The sequence below is a fragment of the Adiantum capillus-veneris genome, chromosome 17 (genome assembly GCF_014529385.1).
Source record: "Adiantum capillus-veneris isolate H3 chromosome 17, ASM1452938v2, whole genome shotgun sequence".
NCBI lineage: Eukaryota > Viridiplantae > Streptophyta > Polypodiopsida > Polypodiales > Pteridaceae > Adiantum > Adiantum capillus-veneris.
The window spans coordinates 59,978,083-59,990,425 of NC_140947.1; the positions used below are offsets into that span (position 1 = coordinate 59,978,083).

Genomic DNA, 12,343 nt, shown 5'->3' on the forward strand with positions numbered 1-12,343 from the left:
TGATCTAGGTCTACATTACAGTCGGGTATCATGTTTTGTAACAAGGGAGTAGCACCATCAGAGTAGCCCCATCTTGATTTTCAACCACGTGCATCGGCATGTGACTCAGATAGCCTACACACAAAAAAATAAACGCATCTCTCTCCTCGCCTCCGTCGGACAATAGATGGTGGGTCTGCATAGCGCTCCCCCTCGATCTTTGTTGCATGAATGAAGGGTCGTCCTTGGCCCTACTGTGCATCCACCACCGCCCTGGCACAACAGGGCTCCTCATATTGTCAACTGTGCACGGGCTGCATGCTTATCACCTCGTCCCCTGTCGTTGCTGAGCTCGTAACTCGTAATCACAAATGTTAATGCTCATGTTCTCAGCCTACCTACCCTGTGCAAGAAATCACTTCGCACGCACGTGGAGCTGCAAGGAGTCACTGGAATCTGCATGATGGCTTCCAATTTTAGCAGTAGAGCTGCGTACACAGGTAGACCACAATTGTGTCAAAATTGTAAAACCCAATTAAATTTCCCCTCAGATTCAAGGGAATCGGAGGGAATCTCCGAATTCAAAAGGAAACGCTCTGCCACTATCGTCGTCTTCCCCCCCCCCCCGGGCCGCCGCATCGCTCCATCTGACCATGCCTTGCAGGACCCACAGGGCGAAGGAGCACATAGGTGGACAACACAAGGCAATGACATTACGACGAGGATGACGAGACCATTCTGACAGAAAACACCTAGCAATGGCATCGCGAGGGACAATGACAAAGCAAGAGCATTGCAAGGCACGTCTGCAAAGAGGGGAGTACATGGTGTGGCTGCAACCTACGCCTCCCCTTTAGACAAGCGATAAGGAGAAAAGATCGATGCTGAGGCTCCATCAGCCCCACAAGCGAGAGGGAGAGAGAGACAGCTATAGCAACTTAAAAGCGAGAGGGAAAGAGAGAGAAATGGTGCGGCTACAACAGGGAGAGAGAGGCAAATGACGCAGCGGGTGTGCTTTGCAGACAAACGCAAGAGAGAGTTGGTGCAGATGTTCCCTCCAGGCGACCGCGAGAGACTGCATGTATGCGTGATGCATGCCAACACAAAAATATCTACCTCTCTCTCTCTCTCTGCACCACGTGCCCTGCCACTTTTGCTCTCTCACTCACTTGGGCTCCAAAACAAGCAAAGCATCTCCGGAGATACCTAAATGAAGCTAAAAAAAAACGTTGAGCACACCCACACTGGCTACACTTTAAAGAAAACGAATTACTTTGGGAGATTCTTTCTCGAGATCCCCTCTACCCATGTGTCCGCTCGACCCTCTCTCATCGTGCAGCTCTGATGCCCTCCATCATCGCTCCTTTGCGGCCCCTTCCTTCTTCCTCAGCCTATGCCTCTCTCGCCTCTGCGTGCTTGAAGCTTGAGAGAGACCCATCTCCTTCCTCGCTGCCTGTTTTCATCCCCTTTGCCCTACCCTCCCCTAACCAGCTTGTCTGCACATGCTTGTGGTTTGAGAGAGAGAGAGAGAGAGAGAGAGAGCGCCTTTGGCGGAATCTCCCCAACATTCGACTTAATTCAAAGTTTTTCTACAATCGATCACTCATATTTGGTAGGTTTTTAATTGTATTGGTTGGAATCTTCCATGATTCCCTTTGTACGATGCACAACTGGCACCTCTCCTAGATTCCAACGCCTAGCGAGATCGAGCTCGTTATGTGTAGGTTTGAGAAAAACTCTCTGAACTAAGCCGACCCACCGCGCATATGCGCTTATGCATCTTTCACCACAAAAACCCTTCTCGACATGCTCTATCACCTGGCTTGCGTCCGTGATGGAGGCCGGCTCCATCCTTGGCTTCCTTTGCTTCTCGCCTCGTTCTCCTTTGCCATCGGTATTTGATCTGACAAAGCATCTTCACAAGATTCTGCCTGTTTGCTATTTTCTGAAATCGTTAGCACATATTAGCCGAAGCCAAGTAGAAGTTTTGGAAGTCTTTTGTATAAATTATAGCAACCTATACCTGAACTCTGGAGTCTAGTTTGTTGCCAGCTTGCATTGATGGATTCTGCAAATGGATCGTTGAGGCCCGTCTTACATTTGAGATTTTTTGCATTGAGATATTTACCATCGTTAAGGGTCATGCCTTGTGATTTTATCCACTCGTTCATCGTCATTCATTTTGCAACTTATACTCCAAACTTGTTAAAACTTGTTCCTCCCCCCCTCCAACGCTGGCTCTGTGCAGGCCCCTCTCCTCCTCGCGATGGTTGCCTCTATCCTAGAGTCGATTCCTAATTGTGCGTGCGATCTCTCTTTCCCTCTTCGCCTTCGTGCTCTCAGATCGTATCTGTGCGTCTTTAGCCTCATACACACACCATCGTTCGTTCGTCAATTCACTCCTCCAGTGTCATATAGATACATAGAAATGACACGCTTGTTCGGGCATTCTTTCTTCAATTCTTTTTTTTAGCTACATCACTCGCATGATACAACGAGCGTCATACCAAGGTTTCTTTATCGCATTCGAACCCATGACCCAATCACGGTTACCATCTCAAATTTGGCTACGAAGGAATTAAATCTATATAGTTATAATTTTGAAAATTTACATGGATGTACCGTCTCAAATGTGGCACTTTTCCACTCAAATTACAATGAGAAGGGGTAGAGAAAATACGTTCACTGTCCTTTCCTCGTAATTAGTGCGACTGCATGGTGATCGACGGAGGCCGAGACCCATGCAAGAGCACTAATTGTGGGAAAGGATTGTGGACATCCTTTCCTGGCCATCAAGTGTTAAGGTGGTAGATTCTAGTTGCTGACAAGTGAATGGCTATGTACACATTCTGCTTGCTGATGTGTTGAGAACTATTTGGTTGCGTACCAATTCTGCTTGCTAATGTGTCGGTAGATGGAGGATGCTGAGATGGATACATATTTCGCATGTTGATGTGTTACCAGATGACAACTAGTGAGGGGTGTGTCCTCTATTGCTTGGAGTGCATGCAAGGCTTCTTTCATTCCACATGCTGAGGTGTCAGTTGCTAATGGCATGCGTGTTTAAGTTTTCTTGATGGTTGTTGAGGTGGTGGCAATCCGACAACCAAGCATCACAATTTTGCATATGAGAATGGTGAGTACATGGACGGCAGGGATGGGCTTCCCCCCGACCCTCGACCTTGACGCCATCTCAATAAATTAGTTTTCCAAAGCCTCGATCATAGGAACAATTCCATTCCCAAGAGACCTCAATGATATATATCGAGAACTACTCCAGGGGAAACAGGGATAACCAATCTACCACACTTGGGTGATAGAAGGTTTCCTCTTCTTATTCACGCTGTAGGAACAATCCCAATAGGCCTCAAAGAAGAAGAAGAGAAGGTTTTAACGTCATAGGAACAATCCCAAGAGACGTGAAGATATATTGGTTTTGCACTCAACAGGGAGCTGGAACTCTTAACGTCGTTGCGTAGGAAGAGAAGAGAAGAGAGAGAGAGAGAGAGAGAGAAGGAGAGAGAAGCAGATGGCGAGTTCTTCTAGCTCAGGAAGAAGAAGAGAAGGTTTTAACGTCGTAGGAACAATCCCAAGAGACGTGAAGATCCTGCAACATTGTCCTCCCCACCAACCACTTAAGGCCACACTTAACGAACTTTGCGGTCATGAGTGGTCTTTGCCCATACTTGGTCCCTTTCATGTCGTCAAAGTTGCCTACCTTTCCAAATTAATCCAACACCTCAAAGCTCTCATGTTCCTCTGTATCTACCATCGCGACAAACCCCTTGATATGTGTTTTCTCAAGAGGACGCACTACATTCTCATGAGAGGATTTAGAACTCATAATATCACCTAAATGTGGGCACTTTTCGTGGTCACTCTGCTACCAACAATGGTGCTTCTTTAATCCATGAAACTGCTGTTGAGACAAGCGTACATGACATGCTCAATCGTATTCGTGACATGGACTTGAATAATCAGTTGAATGATGGTTGTTGACCTCGCATCTTCAATTTTCCAAATAGATTGGCTACGTTTCTTCATGACATGTCACATATTCGACCCTTTGAAGTGGGTAATGAGTAGATGTGTCGACTTATTATGGCCCACTTCTTGGTGTCACACGACAGATTTCAGTTTCCTATTCCCCTTGCACCCATCACAGATCATCTGCCTCAGCACTTTGTGTATGCCCTTCTTGCAGCAGATGACAACTCAGGCCCTCAGGCTCACGAGAACATTGTTGTTGGATTTTGTCGTGAGAAGGCCATACTCTCTGCATTCTTATTAGAATGTGTTTGTGATAGCTTAGAAGAGTTGATTAGTGCCTAACTAAGAAATTGCTTGTTGCTTCTTCATAAATCGCATGGAAGATGGACATTGTTCAAGCTCATTTTTTACAACTTGACTTGGGGGTTGTCTGATTTGCTGGTAAAATATTTATCAGCTGCCAGTACTAAAGGTCCTATTCGTAACATTGCATGAGTTTGTGTTTAAGTTACAAGAGCATCGACACATATGGAGGCATCGATAACGTTTTATGTTTATTACATGAGTTACCCACGTTATACCTCATGTAAAACACATATTTATTGTTAAATTTAGCTTTGTGATGGGGAAAGAGCAAGATGAAGGTGGAGAGAAGTTTTTTTCAAGCAAGAGAATTGATATTTCATGTTCACTTGCTCATGGAAAAGCTCTTAGTATAGCTTAGTAATAGCATATTAGAGATGGAGAAGAAGAAACTTTCATTGGCTTGGATTGGCATCCATAGCCAAGAGATTGAGCATAGAGTCTATCTTCTAGAGCTCCACACACACACACACACACACACACACACACACACACACACACACACACAGAGAGAGAGAGAGAGAGAGAGAGAGAGAGAGAGAGAGAGAGAGAGAGAGCTTTGACAACTTGGACACTTGAGAGAGTGCGTGAGAGGAGCAAGAGCTTCAAAAATACAACGAGCCCTCTCTTGTATAGCTATGCTAGTGTGTAACTAGATTAGAGTGCTTCACACTTGACCAATGAGGTGAGAACAACTTCCAATGCAACTCAAGCATGTCCAACACTTGCCCGCTCTTGCCTTGCATGCTAGAAACCGCCCCTCCCTTCTTAGGACTCATCTGGGCAAGTGGAGACACCACACACACTCACACACACTTGTTTAAGTTCACGCAAAGTAAGCATGTGCTACCTTGGACATGCGGCCTAGTCAAGCTTAGTAAACAAATTAAATTAGAGTCAACTTACTAAATGAAGAAAGGCTATACCGGTTAATAAAAATCATAAGCTTAACTTTTATTAAAAATCATAAGCTTAACTTTTATTTAATTAGCTTGGGTGTAAGACCTTTTCAAAAACCTTATTCTTTAGCTTTTTTCTCTCATTCAATTAGAAATACCTCTTAATAAGCTTAACTTTTATTTAATTAGCTTGGGTGTAAGACCTTTTCAAAAACCTTGGAGGCTTATGAAGATGACCTTTTGATTAGTTAGCTCGGCTGCAAGACCTTTGCACAAACCTTGGAGGCTTATGAAGCTGGCCCGGGGCTACAACCTACCTGCTGATTTAGGTCCTACTAAATCAGGATAATCTTTGGCAAAAATAAAACTCATCCTTTGGGCTTTAAAACTTTTATCTCCTGTGCAAAACCTTAGCACAATGCTTTGGAGGTCCAACCAAGCTATTTCCAAAACCTGCTAAATTTATATCTGCTAAATTTAGACATTTTGTGGCAAGTTAGAATTTCACCCTAAGGCTTCCAAGACCTTATACTAAGAGTCCAAAGATTTATTCTAATGACTTGAACTTAGCATGATCATCGCTTTCTAATTTTAGACTCCTATAAGTGCATATTATCTCCTTTGTCATGTATCTTTGATCAAGGCTGCTCGAGATACATTCACCCTTCCTTGACCTATACCCATGACTCGTATAATTAATTAGAGCTTACCCTTGATCTTTTGTAACATTTAATGGCCTAAAATCTTTTGTGTAGCAGAATTTAGCATGAACATAGTGGGCATTTCATTAGAGTTGATTCCTAATGAGAATTACAAGAGTGCTTGGGTGGAGAGAGCAACAAAAAGCATAACACCTAGTTAGATAGCATCGACAATACTTTCAAAAGAGAGAGTAATTAAACTATTGACAACAGTTGAGGACCGGATTTGCATGGAGCCGGTCCCCCCTCCAAAAGGCTTTGTATTATGGTTTCTCCCATCAAGAGAGACATTGTACAATACAATTCTTTGTGTTCCTTCAAGACTAGCTAGTGTAATGAAGATGGAAGCTTCATACACCAACCAAAACACTTAATCAAACACAACTTGAATTATCCCCGTTCTCAGACCCAAGACCTCACACACCTTCGAAGATGGTGAGAGCTAGCAGGGTATGAGAGTAGATTGAGAGGAAAAAGAAGTATCTTACGAGAAAGAAGTACATCTCCTCACATAATCACTCATATTAGTATAGCTTAGCTTAGTAATTAGCTTGGTAGAGAAGATGAGCATGCATTGAAGCTTGGCTCTTGGTTGGATTTGCATCCACATGCCAAGAGAGTGTTGATGTAGGCTTCTATCTCACAAGCTTGGAGTAGGTGATGAGCTCTCCATTAAAGCTTGGGAGGAGATAGAGTATTTTCCCTTCACACATGGTCAAGTGTGAGAATGTGAGAGTGAATGCCAAGCAAAAATCAGCCCCCCCTCTCTCTTGGGCGAGCCCTAGCTGCTAAGTTAGGCTGGCTTTTGCCTCATTGGACCTCCCCAGGGCAAGCCAATAGGGATTAAGCAGCATAAGTGATAGCCTTCTGACATGTGTCCCCCTTTCCCCTTTTGTGAGAGCTTTAGATAATTAAATAATTAAACTAAACTCTCATTGGACCCCTTTGCCTCCTGGCCAATAGGAATCAGGCAAGCCATGGGGCTCCTGAATGCTCATTGGACCCCTTGGGAGACTGCCCAATAGTCTTCTAGGACACTTAATTCTTATTGGTTTCTTTTATTAAATGTTTTTAAATTAATTAAACTAGATTTACTCTAGCTTAATTCTCATTGGTCCACTTCAAGGGTCTTCCAATAGGAATTGGGCACACCTTGTGGGCATCTGGCCTAGGGAGCTGACATGTGTCCCTCATTCCCTTTGTGTAAAGGGAGCCTGTGTGTGTGTGTGTAGCTTTCTCTCTCATCCCCTAGCTTTGGGGCTCGCCCCCTCCCTTGTAGGGATGCAGAAAGACTTTTTGGGCACACACACTAAGCATCCAATTTTCCCTAAGGTTGACCTTTGGACACAACCTTTGAATTTTGGAACCTTAGCATTTTGGAAGTCTTAATGGGCTGAACCTTAGGGTCTTTTTAGCCCGTTGTTTACCATGGCTCTTTTGCAGATGGCCCCCCCTTTGGATCCCTATTTTCCCTCCTTTGGATCCCTACTGTGGCCGGTCTGCTAACTTAACCAATATTCTAGCTTTTTCTCCCTTGGCACTTCCCCACATTAAATGATCACTTTAATATGAGAAAATCATTTAGGAGAATTAGATATTGATTATTATGACATTACCTCTCTCTTGAAATCATAGTCGTCCTCGACTATGGTGTAGAGAAGATAAAGCATATACATGAGTCCTTTTCTTAGCGGGTAGAGGATCCCTATGTTACCCTACGACATCATTCCATAATGGATGACTAGTCCATTTGGCGCTTGAGAGCCTGAGGCTGCCGCAAGCATGTCTGCACATTAGTCCTATCAGTCTTCCATAGTAGAGTGACAAGCTCTACTTGGTGTTTGGGAGACGTCGTCTCCACAAACTTGATCTAAGCATGCATACTACTTTATTTTTGTGCACAAATAAAAAAAGAGAGTCTTATAAGACAAAAATTTTTGTTCATTTTTAACATTTTGTACATTTGCTTACTCTTGGGAAGCATTGTAAGCATTGACAAGGTTTAGGTTATCCTTTAATTGTATGCCTTGCATCCATCTAGCATCTTCAAAAGGATAATTCTTAAACTTAACAAGATATCGTCGGATAGTCTTACCGCCTCTTAATACCTTGTCTTCATGTCGGAGAATGGACTCGGGCTGCAGCACCTCCTCGTGGTCCTCGATCTCCGGTGGGTCTTCAATAGTTGGTTCTTGAGGTGGCTCTCCTTTGTAAGGCTTTAAAAGGCTCACATGAAAAGCATTGTGTATGAGCCAATGATTGGGCAACTTAAGTTGATAGGCCATTTCATTAATTGGCCTAAGAATCTGGAAGGGACCATAGTACCTTTTTGCTAGTTTAGCATAGTACTTTTGGTGGCCCGTAGGATTCTTGCCCGTCGTGTGCCTTAAGCGAGCCTTGGGAAACTTTAACAAGACCCAATCGTTTTCTTTAAAGGCTTGGGCTCTTCTGTGCTTGTCAGCAGCAGCCTTTTGCCTTTGCTGTGAGATAGAGATAGCATCCTTAATCTTTTGGAAAGATTCTTGTAGGTCTCGGCTATACTCATCTGCAGCGAAGATCTTCCCATGTACCTTAAGTAGCAAGGGACTTTTTGATCTTCCCTCAATTACCTCGAAAGGTGCTTTTCCTGTAGAAGTATGTACAGTGTTATTGTAAGCATACTCTACTAGGGTAAGTACTTCTCCCATTGGGATCTTTGATCTACTTCCGTTACATAGGCTTTTAGTAGATCGAGAATAGTTAGGTTAGCTATTTCACTTTGGCCATCAGTTTGTGGATGATAGGCCGAAGAGAAGTTTAGCCTTGTTCCTAAATTCTCAAAGAGACCCTTCCAGAAATTACTGGTCATTCTAGGATCTCTATCCGACACTATGGACATTGGCAAGCCATGGTACTTGAAAATTTGCGAAATGAAGAGGGTTGCCATTTGATGGGCTTTGATAGTCTTTTTGACAGGTATAAAATGAGCTTGTTTACTGAACCTGTCTACTATCGTCCATATTCCCGTATTCCCATGGATAGACTTAGGCAATCCAAAGATAAAATCCATGGATATGCTCTCCCACGGTGAATTAGGGATTGGCAAGGGTTGAAGCAATCCAAGTTGCTTCCCTCTATCAAATTTTGTCTTTTGACATACCACACATTTGGAAACATACTCATGTATGTTCACTTTCATGGTAGGCCAATAGAAATATGTTTCAATTCCCTTTAGGGTAGACTGAATCCCTCTATGCCCTGCATATGGGGGAGCATGAGATTCATACATTACTTTCTCACGTAGTGAGTTAGTAACGCATAGTCTATTGCCATAGAGAAGATAACCATCTTGTAAAGTAAATGGTTCTTCTTTCTTCCCTAATGCAAGGGCTGAAATCACATCTCTAAAATCGGGATCAATAGCATACTCATCTATCATTGAAGATAGATCATTGTGAGTTGCTATGGAAACCGCATTCACTCTCGGTCGTCTTGAGAGTGCATCGGCTACTTGATTATGCTTGCCAGCAATGTGAGCAATATGAAAATGAAATTGCGAAAGGAAATTTGCCCACCTCATTTGTTTGTCGGAGAGCTTGGTCTGCGTCATGAAGTACTTAAGACTTTGGTGATCCGTTCGCAGAATAAAAGGAGTCCCCAATAAATAGTGCTTCCATGAGTCTAAGGCATGTAGAACTGCAAGGAGTTCTTTTTCGTATATGCCTAGAGCTTGCTCAACAGGGTCGAGCCTTCGACTCTCATAGCCTATGGCGTGCCCTTCTTGGAGCAAAACAGCCCCAAGGCAATCACCACAAGCATCACATTGGACCTCAAATGGTTTTGAGAGATCCGGTAGTGTAAGCACAGGTTGAGAGATAAGCTTTTCTTTAAGCTTTTCGAAAGCATTGTTCTCCTTAGCAGACCACGTATACCTAACATTTTTCTTTGTTAGGTCATGTAATGGTCCCGCAATTTGTGAGAACTTTTCTATGAAGCGTCTATAGTATGCACACATACCTATAAAGCTTCTTAGTTCATGAAGATTCCTTGGTTTAGGCCATCCTTTTATTACCTCTAACTTGGATGGATCCATTTGGATTCCATCTTGAGAGATAATGTGACCTAAATATTGAATCTCTTGCAAGAAAATTCACTTTTCTTTCGATTAACATAAAGTTTATTCTCTCTTAAAACTTGAAATATTACCTGGAGGTGTTGCTTATGTTCCTCTAATGAATTAGAGTAGATGATAATATCATCAAAGAACACTCCAGTGAAGGTTCGATGAGGTCTGAACAGCTTCTCCATCAAGCGGTTAAATGTGGCTGGTGCATTAGTCAAGCCAAAAGGCATGACAATGTATTCGTAAAGACCAAATGTAGTACGAAATGCGGTCTTTACAATGTCTTGATCAACTATCCTTATTTGATGATAGCCACTTTTTAGGTCAATCCTACTGAAGTAGGTCGATCCTTGTAGCTTATCAAATAGGTCTTCTACCCGTGGAACGAGAAACCTATTCTTGATAGTGATCCTATTTAGTGCTCTATAGTCGACACACATACGATATGTGCCGTCTTTCTTTTGCACTAATAGCACAGGTGAGCAAAATGGAGATGAGATAGGCCTAACCATGCCCTTCTCAATTAACTCATGCACTTGCCGCATAATCTCCTCTTGTTGAGCTTGAGAAACTCTATAAGGAGGTTTGTTAGGCGGTGAACTTCCTGGAAGAAGTTCAATTGCATGGTCGTCATTACCTCGTTTAGGAGGTAGCTCACAAGGGATGTCGTCAATAAAGACATCTTGAAACCCCTTGAGAAAATTGGATAACTCTAATTCCTTTTGGTTGCTTTTATTTTCTTTTGCTAAAGCATTAGGTTCATTTTGAGAATCTTTAACAAAAATCATGTACACGGAAATAGAGCTCTTTATTGACTTGTTGAAAGCTGGTGTATGTACAATGGGGATGGTGTTACCCATTTCCCTAGCATCTATATACATGTCCTTTTCCCTGAACTTAAAGGAGATTCTCCTTTCAGGAAATTTAACATGGGCAGCCAAACGGTCAAACCATGGTGCCCCTAGGATTACATCCTCATGCTTGAGAGGAGAGATAAAGAAATCCTCTTTGTCCACATAGCCTTGGACATGAAGCCTCAATTTCCCGATTAAGGGAGTGACTGAAGCTTCTTGCCCCTTGAAGGCACTGTCTGCGGGTAGGATATCTCCCATCTCATAGGATTGTATGCCTAGCTTGGTGGCTAACTCCATAGATATGAAATTGTGAGTAGAACCAGGGTCAAAGAGAATAAAAGCATCATGTTCTCTTACCTTTCCCCAAGCATGGCATAGAGGAGATCCTTTGTGGTGAGTTTGGTGAATCTCCTCCTCTTGGATTTCAACCAAAGAAGCTCTAGGAGGATCTTGGCGGTTGTTCTTTTGGGGACAAGCGCGGTACGCATGCCCTTGTTCGCCGCACTTGAAACACCGGTTATCTTTACGATAACGCTCAAGCTCTTCAGGAGAGAGTTTATTCTTTCCTTTGTAAACTCCCTTCTCTTTAGCTTTGTTGGAATTGCCCTTAGGAGACTTTTGGACATTGTCCTTCCCCTTAGGCTCATTGGTACCTTTGTTTTCCGGGGGCTTATTATTTCTTTTACCCCCCGTTTGGAAATTGATTCGCGAGGCCACCATAGTATGGTGTATTACCGCTGATATGGTACGTGGCCTTTGGGAGTTGACATACTCCGCCATTTCTTCGGTTAAGCCCGCACAAAATTGTTGCTTTTGCTCTCCAAAATCCAACTTTTTGAAGACAGTGGCTTTGAGTTGTAGGTCCCAAAACTTGTCTACATATTTGTGGATGGATTCATTGGGAGAGAGCTTTAAGCTTCGCCATTCGGTGAGTACTTTGTCTTTGGCATCGGTGGCCAAAAACTGCTTCATAATGGAAGCTCTTAAAGCCTTCCATGTTCGTGGAGCTTCACCGTTGGCTCGTAGGCTAGACCACCATTGTCTGGCGGACTTTTGAAAGTGCATAGCTACATGGCGTAGCTTAGAGGACTCCGTGAAGCCCTCATCTCCAAACGCCGCATCGAATTGCTGGATAAAGGCCAAAACTTTGTCTGTAGCACCGAAGGTGCCATCATAGGTAAGGAAAGAGATGCTCTTCCCTCCCTCTTTGAATTTCTTCAGCTTGGACGACCTCTTCCATGCGGCATAGGATTTCCTATGGCCTCTTCTTTTTGATGGTTCAAAAGTTGCACCATCACTTTCTTCAGAAGATGAAGAATTTGAAGAAGGTGGAGAAGAGGGTGACCTCTTTCTCGCCTTTTTCTTGTCTTGATCTTTGTCGTCTTCACCATAGCTTTCATAAGAGGAAGAGGATAAAGAAGATGGAGAAGAGGGTGTCCTCTTTCTCGCCTTTTT

The 12,343-nt window shown here is 43.3% G+C and overlaps 1 pseudogene; it reads left to right on the forward strand.

Moving 5' to 3' along the window:
• Positions 1–3,508: 3,508 nt before the first annotated feature.
• LOC147437342 (uncharacterized) lies at positions 3,509–4,311 on the forward strand (annotated as a pseudogene).
• Positions 4,312–12,343: the final 8,032 nt, after the last annotated feature.